The sequence below is a fragment of the Triturus cristatus genome, chromosome 4_1 (assembly GCF_964204655.1).
Source record: "Triturus cristatus chromosome 4_1, aTriCri1.1, whole genome shotgun sequence".
In the NCBI taxonomy this organism is placed as follows: domain Eukaryota; kingdom Metazoa; phylum Chordata; class Amphibia; order Caudata; family Salamandridae; genus Triturus; species Triturus cristatus.
Window position 1 is genome coordinate 498,878,012 of NC_140585.1, and position 13,255 is coordinate 498,891,266.

At 45.7% G+C, this 13,255-nt stretch overlaps 1 protein-coding gene across 4 annotated transcripts in view; it reads right to left on the reverse strand.

Annotated features, from left to right (window-relative positions):
• ABCC9 (ATP binding cassette subfamily C member 9) overlaps positions 1-13,255 on the reverse strand; it is a 947,014-nt gene that overhangs the window by 902,373 nt on the left and 31,386 nt on the right. For 2 of the 4 annotated variants that reach the window (XM_085652730.1, XM_085652727.1), the window contains exon 1: positions 9,261-9,477. The exons of 1 other annotated variant lie outside the window; for it this stretch is intronic. The gene's annotated coding sequence lies outside the window, so the exon portion shown is untranslated. Of the gene's footprint in view, positions 1-9,260; positions 9,478-13,255 lie in introns of those variants that run through there. One more of the 4 variants, XM_085652732.1, reaches the window with a different exon arrangement.

Here is a 13,255-nt window from a genome sequence, read left to right on the forward strand (position 1 = left end):
ACAGCGGGCTGGTGGCCAAGGATGAAAAAAGCAGTGACTCTTATACAGAGTAATTATGCCGTGCCTAAGGACATGTTTATTTACGTCAGGTACAGGGATTAGGGTTGAATATTAAGAATTTGTGTCGAAGAGACAGCAGCAATCTACTAGGTAAAGGTCACCTGTTTCAGAACCGTTATTGTTGTGTGGATGGGACAATGTATGTAAAAAGGGGTATACATGACAGGACTAGTCTAAAGGACATGACAGGGCTATGAGTTGCAGAAAGGAGTAAGTTACATTACTTACAGAATGATAAGCCAGGATTTCTGGCTCCTGGACCCAGTCGGACATGGACAGGTGCAGACAGGCTTGCCTTTGGTGTGCCTGGGGCATGCCCGCTGCGAATCCGCACAACGGATATCATTTTATACACTTTCTCCTCAAAAGCTGAAGCGCTAATCTCTATCACATATCCCAGCTAGAGTGCACAATGTGTCAAAAAGGTAAAAGCACTGTTTAAAATTAAGTTAAAGATGTACCAGCAACAATTTCCGCTCTCTCACCTGCTAAATTCGGTAGTGCAATGCACTAAAATGTGTACATTGTTATCCCATCTGTAGCCCAAAATTCATCACAGACTAGGTCTGGCCTTCCACATATTATAATTGCATTCCTGGAACTCATCTCAAGTTTGCCCATAAATAGGTAGGTCACTTTTTAGCTGTAAATCTATTGGGGTCAGCTGCACTTCAGTTAAACCTTCCTGACCGGTGGAAGATAAACCATGTTTTCTATGTTGCTCGTAGTAAAGCCATGTCATCATCTTCTTCATTTTAGCCACAGCATTAGGTGATGGAACCACGGAGTTTGAAGTGGAAGCTATCTTGGACTCTAGGTGGAGTAGCCGAGAGTTGAGGTATTTGAGTGCATGGAAGTGGCATGGTATGTTAGAAACTCCTGTTGGTGCTCCTCGGTTGACCTCTGCTTTTCATAACAGGTATACTTCTAAGCCTAGCCTCAAGAATTAAGGGGGTCTTTGAGTGGGGCACTGTCAACATGTAGCACAGAGAAGAACCTAGAGGCATAGCGATTGGAGAAGGTGGAGGACATGGTAGTTGAGTTGAGAAGGCACACATGCATCAAAAGGGAAAATTCCTCCAGGACTGGACACAGGTAGTTTGTTCTACACCAGCCAAACAAAAACTGGCCGAGCAAACTACTCCACCAGGTCAATATGGACAGTTACTATAACCACCTGCCACATGTGTGAGCAAGCTCCGGCAACAACGAGTGTTACAACTCCTTCCCTTATGCTTGACTTTTCACCCAACTTACTTGACCCTTCACTTTTGTTATTTTCTCCCTTCTTGCTTGTCTCGGTCTGATTGTCTTCCCAGTGTGGTAATTCAGTCTGTTACATGTTTATTACTTGTATCCCCCTACTCACAGCCTTCCATCTTATGGTGCTGCTATGATATTTCATCTTGTTTCAACTCTTGAACGGTATTCTAGGAACAGGTGGGGGCTAGTTACAATCCTCCAGCATGTTGCACTGGATAAGTCATACCTTAGCCTTGTGATAAGATAGCTGAACATTCCTATTGTGTCTCCCCACTGAATGTGCTTTCTCTTCTAAGCTGGGACGTTGTTGATGTTTGACTAATTCTAAAGATACCAAAGGGACAACAAGACCGGGTTTTCAACCAACCAACCTCTTTATCTCTCCTTCATTTCATTTCCCCCTTACAAAGGTATCCAAGAGGTGAACTGGCCCATGGGTGCAGGAGGCTAGATTAGTTTCAACACATGTTCAACATTGTTTATGCTCAGGTTGCTACAAAAGTACATAGATGTAGCTACAAAGAGATATTGCTCAGGTATCCTTTCACTATTACAGCAGGAGCGGCCCGTGCAAGTAATAGCGGTGGGCGGGGTGGAGGGGGGGGACTCGACAGACGAAGAGGGAAAATTAAATATTTATGTAATTTTCCCTTGTCGTCGTCGTCTGTCGAGTGCCCACCCCGCACTACCGTGCTTACCTGCACTAGCCGCTCCTCTATTACAGTTAAGCATAGAGCCTGCTGTTTAAGTTACGTAATGTATCTTTTTGTCTTGGAAGTATCCACTACATCCTGCGGCAGGCCCGGTTCTAGCGAGTGGGCCGGGTGGGCCAGGCCCACCCAAAGATGAGCCTGGCCCACCCAAACAGGAGCGTTGGTCCTCGCAGTGAGGGCTTGAAGGCAGGCGCACAACGGCATTGGGCTCAAAGGGCTGTGCTGTCTGTGTGTGTGTGCACCCGGGCTTGGACAGCTTCCTGGGAGCACACACATAAAGACAGACAGTTTTAGAGATTATCGCAGCCGCACCCGAGTACTTCACAGGTCTTTAAAAGACCATTTACATGTTAACGAGACTTTGTTTATTTTTTCACCCCTTCATCTCCACATGGCGAAAGGCGACAAATCCTTTCATTGACAAGGGTAACCTTTGCCTACTGTTCTGCTGCGTGGATATTTCTTTTTCTATGTAGCACAGGAGAAAAGAAGTTTGTTTATTCCTATTCACCTTTCCTGACCCCTGCAGCTGCATATCACATCAGGCTGTGACACAAAGTTTGACTAATGGAGTAGGAAAGAGAATGTGTTACTATTTGGTTTTTCTTTTAAAAATCTGCACAGGGCCTGTAGGACATCTACTTTGTGTGCGCTTCGTTTAAACAGTTTTTATCATTATCATGGCTGATGCAGGACAACAATAAGACAATAAAAGATGCCCAGATAACGCTGGTGATTAATGATCCTGCTGGAGAGCAATCATTTGTCTGTTAGTAGTTTTTAAATGTAGATGAACTGTATTTTATGTGGAAGCTCAGTGGGTTACTGCCTTTGTCACAGGGACCCTTGTGTTACTTGCAGTTCAGAAGTTACAATCCTAACATAGGACAGTGACCAATGAACTGTCATCAAAGAGCTGCATACAAACATGAATGGTATAGTTAGAACTTCGCTTTTTTTGTTTTGTGATATAGTTAGAACTCCCTCAGTCTTTCATCATTCTAATGTTGCTAAAATAAGTATGTTTAGGCAGATATACATTTTTATCAGTAAAGCTGACCCCCATGGAATACTCTTTAAATCCTAAGGTTGTGTTTCCCCAGACCAAACCCTCTCAAAATATACTGCCCACCAGTATGGATGACATGTGATTCATACACCTTGTAATCCTCATTGGCTTATGTGACATTCCCTGTAGACTAATTTACATACTTGTATGATTCATTGTCTCTGTATAAAGTGTGCGTGGTGTAAAGTACTGACACACACTACACTGATATGAGTAGCGCTATACAACAAATGAAATGCATATGAGAGAGGGGCTATGGAGCGATGAGGGGCACTGGTGGAGGGTGGCAGTAAGGGAATCTGAGGAGGAGGTAGTGGGAGGGGCTGTTGAGCGAGGAGGGGCACTGGTGGAGGGTGACAGCAGGGCTCGAGTCGGGGTACCACGCGGGTGGACGGCGTCCCCCCACTTATTTTACTAGGAGCTCGATAACTGGAGCAAATGGAGCCACACATTCACTCTTTGGCCTCTCTGGGGCGAGAGCAGAGCTCATTCAGAACGCTGCTCACTCGCTGGCTTCTCTGATGCAATGGCATCTAAGGGGTGAGCGAGGGGAGGCATTGAGTCTGATGGTGCAAGCCACCTTTCGTGACGTCACTTCCTGTTGTCCCCCCACTTCTTTTTTTAGGGCTTGTGCCCTGAGTGACAGTGAGGGAATCCGAGGAAGAGGTCATGGGGTAGAGGGGGCGTTAGGGAGAGATGAGGGGCACTGGTGGAGGGTGGTAGTGAGGGAGTCTGAGGAGGAGGTCATGAGGGGAAGGGGCTACAGAGAGATGAGGGGCACTGGTGGAGGGTGGCAGTGAGGGAATCTGAGGAGGAGGTCATGAGGGGGAGGGGCTATGGGGAGATGAGGGGCACTTGTGGCGTGAGACAGTGAGGGAATCTGAGGAGGAGGTCAATAGTGGGGGCCATGGAGGGATGAGGGGCACTGTTGGAAGGTGGTAGTAAAGGTATTTACGGAGAAAGATTTTATTGGTGTGGCGCCAAAATAGACTTTCGCATCAGCGCTAAAGCCGGCCCTGTCATGGCCTTTCTGTTTTTGTTTATTTAATTAGCAGTTGGGTCATAAGGGCTACTGTGGAACATACTTTAAAGTGCATGCTAATTATATTTACTGCTATATTCAATGTTTTAAGTTTGAAGGTGGTTTTACTAATGTTTTTACCGGGAAAAGGGAAAATGGAGCCCGATGGTGCCTGATATTGGGCTGTGGTCCAAGGTCAGTTGTGAGATAAGGTGCACTGGAGAGGAGTAGTGGATAATCAAGCCTGTAAGGGAGAGCGTTGCAGAGTCTGGGGTCGGGTGAAGGCAGTAATGAAGAGGGATTCTCCCTGAAGGCTCGCACAGAGGGAGCCTGAGAAGTGTCACTTGCCTGATACTCCCACCTCAGAAATCTCCTCTTCCCATCAAAGGAACGTTACATGGAAAAAACACTTTTCGAGAGTGATAATATTTAGAAAGAGATTTGGAAAAGAGTGTGTTTTACTGGGCCTTGTAAGACTAAGGAGAGTTAAAGGAGGGCCGTGAAGCAGGCCTGCCCAGACATATACGCGACAAATCGAGCCCGCAGTGGCCCATTCAAATGCACCCTTGGCTCACCCAAATAAAAATTCCTGGAGCCGGGCCTGTCCTGCGGACATCTTTAATCTCCGGAATTTACAAGACTGTTGGAGTCCTGTGCTGCCTCTGTTTTCTCTCTTATCCTATTCCTCTTTCCTGCGTTGCCTCTTGGCCTTCACAGTCCACAGTATGCGGTCCTTGGTGAGGGCGGTGAGAGACAGAAAGGTACATCACTCCCACTGGATTCCCAACACAAGCGTAACAAATATTTCTAAAACCAATGGATGACACGTGTGAATTGTATGCTTCTGGTTTACTTTGTTGTATAGAATGTTAACTGCTCTATATTTCATATATGTAATTTTAGAAAAACAAGGTCATTCAGTGTGTGATGGATGTGAGCCGTAAACCAGTGGAGGTTTCACTGCCAAACATGTTGCTATCCTGCCTCCTTCATAGGCAAGGCCACGGCCAGGTTTCCGGCAGTGCAGACCCACCTGGTTCCCCTGTGGGAAACCCTTCTCTGGTGGCCCACCCGTCACAGGGCTGCAGGCATGTCCATGCCATAAGAGCTGTCCACATAGGGTGGACTTATGGATCCCATGTTTCCAGCCTGGGTCTTCCACATGAGGCCTGGAAGTGCAGGGCAGAGACAAGCAAAATGTTTCCCAGTGCGGAGGAAAAAAAGTTGCTTAGTTTTTCCGAAATAAACTACCTTCTGGAGTTTGTTTATGAATAACAAAAATAAAGAAAAGGCTGCGCGCACATTAGGATATCAGACTACGCCTTTGTGTTCAATTGGATCCACTGGGCATGCGCAATAACAAACTCCATTGTGTCTGTTCCGCGAGCTGTGTGAAATGGGCCCTATAAGGATACATAATGGCCCACTGGCACCAATCAATTCAATGGCTGCTGATCCGCCATATTGTTTATCGCATTTATGAAGATCGGTTCAGCTCGGCAGGTTTTGCGTGTTGGTGCGGTATTATCACCTGACCAACAACTTAAAAACCGTGCAGGAACCTTTACTGGAGTAATTAATATACACTGTATAATGCCAAGCTTATGCGGCCTATCTCCAATGTTCTATACAGCATAAACTCTTTTTCTGTTCTTCACAATGTTCAAGTACTTACAATTCTGGAAAGTTGTTGATCCCATATAATTGTGTCATTTACCGGCAGACATTTTTTTGTTTGCTCAATCGTGTCTTTCTAGGCTTAGCCTTGTTTGAAATTCTCACTTAACCCCCAGCTGACGTCAAACCTGACAGAATGCTCCGCGAAGCCTCGCCGCAGCGTTCGCGGGTGTTTATCGGTTTATAAGGGCACGCTTCTTTTTTTAGAGCAAGGAATGCACTTGGCCTTGCGCTCCCTTGTTTACAAAGTCACAAAGAGTCATCGGTGAAGCTGCAGGGAGAGAACTGAGGCTGGAGAAAGGGTGTTTTTGGTTTCTTTGAGGGTGTCTATGTGGCAGTGAAGCTGTCTTAACTCGTTTCATGAGACAGGCAGGCAGTCGTGTCTACAGATGAGCCCCAGTACTTCTTCAGCGTATTCATGAATGGCATGCGATCCCTGGCCCAGAGCAAATCATAGTTCAGTTCACCCATTTGTATAGTCAGTTTTATGAATGACATGATGCAGGTGTGTCAACAAAAGCGAGTAAGCTACCAACCTAAACCTCACTTCAGAACCACGTTCTCCAGCACCATCACTATTAACAGACTGCCTGTCCCTAGGTGCGCGCCTGATGAGAGGTGAATGCGCATTATTACTTCATTAATATTATTAATATTTTAATGTGATTTTTTACACAGCCACAATCTAGGGGTGTGTTAAGTTGCGTTTGTCCAACGCACAGACTCACAAGCTAGTAACATGCTGAACTTTCGCTTGCTCAAGCAGCGTATATGCAGTGACGTCAGACGCAGCGCATCATGCTGGCATGCCATTGCCAGGGTCATGCCATGCATGTAAACTATATTATTTATACATTGGTGTCAGGATCACATGCTCCCTACCCACTAGGTGTCGATGTACATAGGTGACTGTGAGTACTGCAGTGATGCACTTGACATACTCATAAAGGCTTTGGGAACTGGCCTGGAATGGCAGTGCGAAGAGGGCAGAATGTTTTCTAATTGGATACACTGTCCATGAATATTCCCTGAGTATCCCCGTGTCAGTTGTTTCGTAGCAGTGGGACTTCAGGACCTGCCAATCAATGCCTTTGAGTATTGGCCTCGGTGTTTTGTGAACATGCGGTATATACACATGGCACATCCATGCTGTAGTGGCAGAAGCAGGTGTGACATGCACATACACTTCTCAGAATTGCTTGCTTCATTGTATATTTCTCGCATGCGAGGCATTCCACAACTCTCAGCTATAAGGAGTATTCCGTACCAGGAGCCACATGCCATGTACCGGCATTGCTTTTAGAGTCACAGGCTGTCTGCCCATCGTGGTGTCTTTATTATAACATGCAGAGTGCCTGAAAGACCATGTGCTACCTACATACGTATGTTACTCTCCCTGCCCCACCCTGCAGATACACAGTGCCCGTACAGAGTTAAAGACCAACATTCCAAACAGCGCCATGTGACGTAATCATTGTGTCGATTTCCATACCATGAAAAAGACTTGCAGGTGCAGTTCAACATTGCACAGCCCCACGTGAGCACCCTGGCAACCCTCAATAAGTCCAGGCCCAAGGGCCACAGGGGGCATATTTTGACAATAATCATTTACCGTGAGAATCACATGCTGCGCACACTTTGCTCTCAAAAAAATGTTTCAATAGCAGTGCTTCAAAATCCTATGCTGTTTACAGTAGTCTTACAACTGCAAGTGAGCACTCCCAGGCATAGACTGCTCTCATGGGCATTGTCTCTGGAGTCTAGGTGGGGGCAGATTTACCAATATCTCACTCATCTCAGCAACAGTGATGGCTCCTACGCTAAGGCGCAGGAGCGTTGCCCCACTGCTTTTCAGCAGTGTAAATAATGGAAAAATAAAATGATAACTCGTTGCTACTATCATTTTAGTTTTTTTCCTGCTGCGGACGCTTGGTGGGGTGGGGCTGCCCTGCTCACTGAGCAGGGGGAGGAGTTGTGGGCACAATCTAAATGCGCGTGAATGTTTGGACGGCCGCCTCGCCGGCCAAACAGTCATGCGCACTTTGCATCTTGTCCACTCAGGCTGTATTACAGCCGGGTGGAGAACATGCTCAGGCTCCCTGGCCTCGTTTGAGTGCCGAACCACGGCGCTCAGACCAATCACAATGCTGCATTGCACCGCGGTGATTGGCTGAGGAGAGCCTGTGTGCTTCCTGTTTCGGCCAGGAGTTGTGAGGAGGAGAAGAGATGCAGTGAGGAGGTAATTTCAATTTTCTTTACCCCCTCCTCCCTGCCCCGCCTCAACACCCCCGACTGTGCCATCCGCCACTGCCCAGCAACCAAAGTGCCTGCTGTACGTTGCACAGAGGGAGAGAGCAGGACAGCACCTTATCTACTAACATATGCAGCTGATAATCTCTTCTGAAGCACTGGCGCATTTCCAGGCTGCCTAGCGCCATGCACACCGCACTGCACCTAGTGGAAAGGTGTCCGTGTGAGTCCAGCAGAGGCTTTGTACTGGAAGAATATAATTCCAGTATATATTCCTATGCTAGGACTGACAGTTAAACTTTTCCCACTTTGTGTGCTGTACAGCACTGTACACACATGAAGCGCTTGTCCTTCTCCGCGCCTACCTCAAGGTGGCATTTTGTTTTGGCGCACAGCCCTGTCTAGAAATGTTAGTAGATAGGGCTTTGCAACAAACGTCATTTGTGGTACCTGGAAATGCTTATGCTCAACCATTGGACGCCTCCTGGAATTAAAGAAGCACTAAGTACAGCATAAGTTTACTTTGTCTTACTTTTTGATAATTTCCCAGCGCAAAAAAAATGTTTTGTGCTGGAAGTAAACCCCAAATTAACATGTTATGCCAGTCGCCTCACGTTTGGTGACTTTGCAGTGGTGCAAAGTGTTGATAAACCTGGCCCTACTTCTACTTGCATACTACGTGCTTATGCTCGCAGTCTGCAAACAGCAATGTAGGAAACTCATCGTATGCATAGGATACTGTGCAATAACTCATTCTATACACCTGGGTGTCTCAGAATCACAGGTTACCTACAGAGTGTGTCCTGACACATCTCAGACACACATTAACGCCCCGACACATGTAGAAGATCTGAGAGAAATCAAAATCACACAGCAGATACGAGGGAGGCGCTCGCCAGAGCTCTCGGACGCCGTACGAGCAAAATGAAATAACGTGTCTAAAGTGACTCGCTGTACAGCACACGGTGGCCGTTTTAGACGCCTCTGAGAAGCGTTCTCGTGCTAGGAGACCACGCTACACACTGTCAAGGAGCCCGGGAGGAGCGGCGACATTTCTATGAGGGAGCAAGGCAGAGCAGGCACAGTTCCCCAGTCAACTACCTTCGGATCCCTTTGTTAAAGCCTCAGATAACTTCCGCCGGCCGCCTCAAAATAAAGACCCGCGGCTGCACTTTCACAGTTAGAGCGAGAACTACATCAGTCTTACCTTAAAAACACACTCCGGTCCCGTATGTGCCGCCTAATTAATGTCCATTCCGATCGCAGGGGGTGCACGGGATTCCGCTCGACCGTCTGACCGGAAACTATTTTTAGCTTCTGAGATCAACTGCTGCCTCCTATCGGGTTTCCAAAATGCGTGAAGTCTTTGGAAATCACATATTTTTTTCTCTCTGCCTGCCTGCCTGCGTACCTCCTTGTTTTTCAATCGATTTCTTTTTTCACTCTTTCTTTTACTCTCCTCTCCCTACATCCTCTCTCTAGTTTTCTCAGATTTATTCCACTCCCTTTTGCACTCACGTTCTTTCTCTCCAGTCACTTTGCCACTTTCTCACACTACCTCGCCCTTCTTTCATTTTTTTCTAATATATCTATACGGTATTTTTGTATTGTGGTCTCTTTTTTATTTTGCAATGTCTTGCAGTCACGTTCTCTGCCTCTTAATCTTTTTTTGTTTCTCTTCAAATACCTTTCGTTATGTCCAGATGCTCTCTGGATGCCTTTTTATTCTCTTATGCAGCCCCATCCTTGTATCCTCTTTCTGGATACCGTGCCTTTACTCTCCCTATTCTCGTTCACTCACCCGATCTCCTACTCTGCCACTTCCTTCACTTCCTTTTCAAGGCGCCTTCCCCAGTTAACTTTCTCTCCTTCTCCTTCTCTCGGAGTTTAATTTAGTTCACATATGATCAATGTCAGTATGTAAAGCAATAGCGTTGTAAGGGTAACTTCCCTATATTGCTAGAAATAAAGTTACGATTAAGCGAGGGTTTGTGAGCCTTCCTGGGTTGGGCTGCCATGATTTCAGAAAGCTCAGCTTTATAACTTTCCTGGCAGGAGACAAGCTACGAAGTTCCAAACAAACCAACTTTACAACACTGAAATGAGGTAGAATTTTTCAGGTTTCTGGCAGAATAACGACAGCAGGAAATGACATCACACGCTCTGCACCCTGTGCATGACCTCAAGGGCATGACCTTGCACTACAGCAGGTGAGCTAGATCAGGTCGATGGAGAAGACTGTGGCTTTTGATACAAAGCACATGAAATGGGCAAGATGTCCAAAGAGGTAGAAATAACCTACTTTACCGAACAAATGAATGTATATATAATATTTATTGCTTGATTAATAAAACTCATTGCAATCAAAGCATCTTCACATCACATAATATTTAAAAACTGAACCACATTTACTATTTACAAATTTGCCCATACATTCATAATAATATCCACAAAAAAATGACACAAATCAAATCACCATACATCATAAATTACAACAACATAATATTGCACATTTCACAGTTTAAAGTGACAGCGTGCACAACATACTAATTCCCTGTATCTAACAACAAGGATAAAATGCATTAAACAAATACTTCATTCGTTTCTACAGCAGAATACTACACATGTTACATTTTAAAGTGCTAACGTGCAGTAATTGCAACGTCCATTATATTAAAACAATGATAAAGTGCATCAAAAGTTACTATAGTGGTGCAACTTCTATTGTTACATTTCTAGTTATCACCCTAGCGGCATAATCACTAAGATATCAGGATATAAACGGTATGCAAACTATTAGGTTCCAGAGCCATTAAAATAAAGAAGCTCAAACTTATTATATCAGACATTTCTCAGATACACTTAAAACTTTTACCAATTGACATAATAACGGAATCGATTCTCCAGATAATGACATAATTGAAGCCTGACGAGCTGATCTAACCGCGCTCCTCAAGAAATGTGGTTTCAGAACATTACGTCAAAGGTCAATCAGCTTGTGGCACACACACACTATATGTACTAATGTTTCATGTGGCCATCCACTGTAGCTAATGGAAACATGGCGGCAAAGGATGAACTGCATTCAGGGTGCCAATTACTCGCCTTCCGATTGCGTTGAAATCCTGCATGGTCTCCAGCTTCACCCTTTCCTAACGCAAGTAGAACAGCTCTGATCAGGCGCGCAACACCCATTGGACTCCTAGGGCTTCAGCCCACCCCGTCGTGTGTGACAGCCCGGGATGAGAGTGCTTCCCGGCGCGCACACAGCCGCACCCGAGCACTTAGGTCTTTAAAAGACCATTTGCATGTTAATGAGGCCTCGCTGTTGTTTCACCCCTTCTACGAGCCCCTGCAGCTCCACTCTGCCTATGGCTTAAAAGATTCAGCCACCCCCGAAATTTATTTTAGCCCCCCCCGAAATTTGGCTCTAGTTGCGCCTCTGGCTCTGATTGTTAGTTGCTTGTGTCTTTAAGAGTAAAGAGGGGGAGAAGAAAGACTACTTTAAGACAGGAGGCACATAAACTGAAGACATGAGAAAAAAGTTAGGATAAGATGTGGGACTAGGCAGAAGGAGATGTAAAGAAGAGAAAGGCAGGAAGTGAAGTAAAAGGGAAAGGAAAAGAAAAAGGGGACATGGATGGAGGATTAGAGAGCATCGAAATAACAGAAGAAAGTGATGGAAATGAAAAGGAGATAGAGAGAAAAAAGGGAGGGGAAAGGAAGAAGATAGAAGTGAACAGAAGAGGGAAGTGGAGAGCAATAGTAAGAGAGAGCAGAAGGAAGAAGAGAAAAAGGAAGTCAGAGATATTGTTAGAACAAGTATTGGCGAAGCTAATAGGTTTCGCCTATGCAAGAACTATTGGTTTTGTCAATGTTTTTTAGCCATGTTGTACACCGGCGTGGCTGCTTTTTAGCATGGCTAATGGTTTGTGGCATAGAGAGTGGCGTGGAGTTGAGTAGCATAGAGTGGCAAAGAGTGGCGTAGAGGGGAGTGGCAAAGAGTGGAGTGTCGCAGCGTTATAGAACGCAGTGGCATAGACTACAGTTGAGTAGATTAGTGCAGAGTAGTGGTGTAGAGTGTAGTGTTGTAGAGTGCAGTAGTATATAGTAGAGTGGTGTAGAGTGTTGTGGCGTAGAATAGAGTGGTGCAGAGTAGAGAACAGAGCAGTGACTTAGAGTGGAGTGCTGCAGAATAGAGTGGTGTAGAGTGCAGTGGAATAAAATTGGAGTGATGCAGAGTACAGTGGCATAGAGTATAGTGGCATAGAGTGCATTGACGTAGAGTGCAATAGAGCGCCATAGAGTACATTGGTGTAGATTAGAGTGCAGTGTTGTGGAGTACAGTGCCATAGAGTGCTGTGGTGTGGTGTAAGGTGGCATAGAGTGCAGTAGCAAAGAATGGAGTGATGCAGAGTAGAGTGGTGCAGAGTGTAGTCGCATATAGTGCATTGACATAGAGTGCAGTAGAGTGGCATAGAGTACAGTGGTGCAGAGCCGAGTGCAGTGGCATAGAGTGCAGTACCATAGAGTGCAGTGGTGCAGAGTAGATGGGCGTTGAGTTCAGTAGCATAGTGTAGAGTAATGCAGAGAAGAGTAGAGTGGCATAGAGTATAGTGGTACAGAGTAGAATAGAGCGGGGTAGAGTGCAATGGTGTAGAATGTAGTTGATTAGAGTGCAGTGGCATAGATTAGAGTGTTGCAGAGTAAAGTATAGTGGCATAGAGTGCAGTGGTGCAGAGTAGATTGGCATAGAGTGCAGTGGCATAAAGTGCATTGGTTTTGAGTAGAGTGTTGTAGAGTGCATTGGTATAGAGTACAGTGATTTAGAGTAGAGTGGCTAAGAGTGCAGTGGCATAGAGTAGAGTGGTGCATAGCAGAATATAGGGGTGTCGTGTGCAGTGACATAGAATTGAGTCGCACACCATAGCGTGGTGTAGAGTGGAGTGGCGCAGAGTAGAGTAGAGTGACATAGAGTGCAGTGGAGTAGAGTTGATTTTTTCAGAGTGGATTGCAGTGGCATAGAGTGCAGTGGTGTAGGGTAGAGTGGTTATAGAGTAGAGTGGCAAAGAGTGGTGAACAGGGCAGTGGTGCAGAGTAGTGTAAAGTGGCATAGAGTTGACTGGTGTATAGTGCAGTGGCATAGAGTGGAGTGGTACAGAGTAGAGTGCAGTGCATAGAGTACAGTGGTGCAGAGTTGAG